We start from the raw sequence: 3,645 nt of genomic DNA on the forward strand, positions 1-3,645 counted from the left end.
GAGGCTGGAGTGGCACAATCTCGGCTCACCGCAAGCCCCGCCTCCCAGGTTCACACCATTCGCCTACCTCAGCCTCTCCAAGTAGCTGGGACTACAGGCGTCCACCACCACGCTCGGCTAATTTTTTGTATTTTTATTAAAGACAGGGTTTCACGATGGCTCTGACCTCGTGATCCGCCTGCCTCGGCCTCCCAAAGTGCTGGGATTACAAGCGTGAGCCACTGCGCCTGGCCGTATTATATATTTTTTACAAATTCCATAATTTATTGGGATACAGGTGGTATTTGATTACATGAATAAGTTCTTTAGTGGTGATTTATGAGATCTGGGTGCACCCATCACCCAAAACCCCATCACCCAAGCACCATACACTGCACCATATTTGTTGTCTATTGTCCCTTGCCCCTCTCTCACTCTTCCCCCCAAAGCCCCAAAGTCCATTTTATCATTCGTATGCTTTTGCATCCTTAGCTCCCACATACCGGGCAGAACACACGATGTCTGGTGTTCCCTTCCTGAGTTAATTCACTTAGAATCATAGTGTCCAGTCTCACCCCACTCATTGCAAATGCTGTTAATGCATTCCTTTTTATGGCTGAGTAGTATTCCATCATATATATAGCACAGTTTTTTGTCCTCTTATTGATTGATGGGCATTTGAGTTGGTTCCACAGTTGTGCAATTGTGAATTGTAAGGCACACAATATTTAACAGATATTTTACAATATTTCTTAAATTTGAAAAGTATAAAAATAACTTCACATTATAGTATACATAATCAAACCAAATATGCATCAGAAATATAACATTTTAACCTATCAGAATGGCTCAAGTTAAAAAGAAAGAAAATGTCCAAAGTTAATCACAATGGAAGCAATTTTCATGTATAGCTGGTAGGAATGTAAATTACTACAAAAATTGTTGGACAGTATTAATTTGAACTGAAAACATATGTACTGTATAAAACAGAAATTCTACTCCTAGGCATGTAATCACAAGAAATAAGTATGTATTCTGTGCAAAAGAGATGAACAATAATATGTATAGGAACTTTGGCCCCAAACTTAAAAGAAGCCAAATGTCGATCATTAAAATAAAGGAGTTGTTCTGTAGCCTTAAAATGGAATATTGTATAATAACAAAAAATGAATGACTCATGGAAGATTATGGATGAAAATCACAGATTTAATGTTGAATAAAAGAGGCTAGACACAAAAGAGTACATGTGTATGATTCCATTGGTGTAAATTTTGAGAGCATACAACAGGAGTCGAAGCATTGTTTAACTTTCAGAGAATGTTGATTGGAAAGAAAAATCAGGGTGCTTTTGGGTGGTGAAAAAAGTTTTATGTTTTGTTCTTGTATTTGGTTACAGGGTTACATATGTAAAGAAAAATATCTAAAGGCTGGGTGTTAGGCTTGCAGTTCCAGGACTGTGAGAGGCCAAGGTGAGTGGATTACTTGCGTCCAGGAGTTAAGGACCAGACTGGGCAACACAGAAGAACAAAATCTCTACAAAAACAAAACAATGTAGTGCATGCCTCTAGTACCAGCTACTCAGGGAGCTGAGCCAGGAAGATCACTTGAATTTGGGAGGTTGAGACTGCATTGAGCTACCATTGCACCACTGCACTCCTGTCTGGGTGACAGTGAGACCTTGTCTCAAAAAAAGAAAAAGAAAAAGAAAGAAAAAAAAAGAAAGAAAGAAAGAAAAAAAGGAAGGAAAGAGGAAGGGAAGGAGGGAGACAGGGAGGGAGGGAAGGAAGGCAGGAAGGATAAAAGAAAGAGAAATCAAGCTATACTTATAGTTTAATATAAGCTATACGTGATATGTACTTTATGTATTTTAGAATTCATTATTTTTATGTTGAGTATTTTCATACAACTATATATTGACTTTCTTCCTACAGATTGAAAATCTTGCCATCACAATTTCACACATCTCATCTATATCAAAAGATGAAGGGTTAGAATGAAAGCAAGTAGGTTTTTTAAAGCTCTGAGATATCTCAATGTCCTATTCACTTTGTATTGACAGAAATCAGTCATCATTTGTGTATTATTGAAAGTAGAGCAACATATTTGGTTTCTCGAGCCTTTATTGTGTTTCCTGAAAGCCAGTTCAAGTGCTTAACAATAACTGAGTTACTACTCAGTGTTTTTGAGGAGCAGCTCAAATCCATTACCACTGGAACACCATGTTTTTCTTTTTATAGGCTTTCACCAGTGGAAAGACTGGTATAAGTGTTCCAAATCAGGGGCTGTTATAGGATTTCCCTAAAATTTCCTTTTCCCAATTCATATACTCCTCGTTGTAATTGATTGACCGTTGAACACTAATGTATATCTAATGGCTGAGTGTTTTATTAATTCCTAGAACCTTGCTAGCTGGAGTTGTTAATTCACCCTAAGCAAAGACTACCAGCAATTAATTTTTTTCTAATTCTTGACTCCATGGTTTACAATTATTAATTCCTTTTAAAAAACAATTTTATATTTCAGTCTTTTACAAACTGACAAAAAACTGAAGTTCCCTTAAATAATTTTAGTGTCAGAAGAAAAGTGTCCTTGGTAACCCATCAAAGTTGGATTTACAATGCCTAAATTCACTTACGTACAAGAGGAGCGTTTACTATTTAAGCCAAGAGCATCCTTTGCAAGTAATAGATGAATTAAAGATTTCCATTCGCCAGAACTTCATTTGATCTGTCTCAACTCCTTGTATGCTTAGTCAGTAACTGTCGAGGACAATTCAGGCCTGCCTTGTATCTTATAAATCAGAGCTGACAAGAACAGACATAGCGCCCTGACTGTTACAATGCTGATATTCAAATTTCAGGACCAGGGACAGCAGAGAGAAGTCCCAGGAATCTTTACACAAGCTCACTTTGTCTTCTGAACAGCTCTCCGAAACGAAATGCTATCTGCTCATGGTTCAAGCCAATTGAAATACGATAATGTATTACATGTCTGAGGGATACTTTTATATTTTCAATTTCTCAATTCACTTATTCCTCCAGTGAAGTGGACCTTTAATAAATGTAACCTCAATATGGCAGTAGTGGCAAATACTAAACAAGAGGAAACATGGAGACAAATATTTACAGTTTGCAAGATTAACACTGAACTGTCCCTTGGCCAATCAGTTCCTCTGCTTGGTTTATGTTAAACCTTCAATTCATCTCTTGGACCTGCTGTGTACTTTATTTGGACATCCTGGTGGATCTGAGCTCTTGACTGTTGGCTTGGTATCCTCATGGCCTTCTTGTATTCCTTTGATGCTTTAGTTCTTTAAATTTTTTAGAACTAAAATCTTCTGCTAGCCTTCCAATACCCTCCAGCTGAATCCTAAAGCGAGCTCCATCCATGTTTTTCTTTCTCCTCCTCCTTTTACTCTTCTTCTTCTTCTTCTTCTTCTTCTTCTTCTTCTTCTTCTTCTTCTTCTTCTTCTTCTTCTTCTTCTTCTTCTTCTCCTTCTTCTTCTTCTTCCTCTTCTGTCTTCTTCTCCTCCTCCTGTTTTTCCTCCTCCTTCCTCCTCCTCCTTTCTCCCCCTCCTACTTTTTCTTCTTCTCCTCCTTCTCCTTCTCCTCCTCCTCTGTCTTCTTCTTCTTCTTCTTCTTCTTCTTCTTCTTCTTCTTCTTCTTC

The sequence above is a fragment of the Hylobates moloch genome, unplaced genomic scaffold (assembly GCF_009828535.3).
Source record: "Hylobates moloch isolate HMO894 unplaced genomic scaffold, HMol_V3 SCAFFOLD_25, whole genome shotgun sequence".
NCBI classification, from domain to species: Eukaryota; Metazoa; Chordata; class Mammalia; order Primates; family Hylobatidae; genus Hylobates; species Hylobates moloch.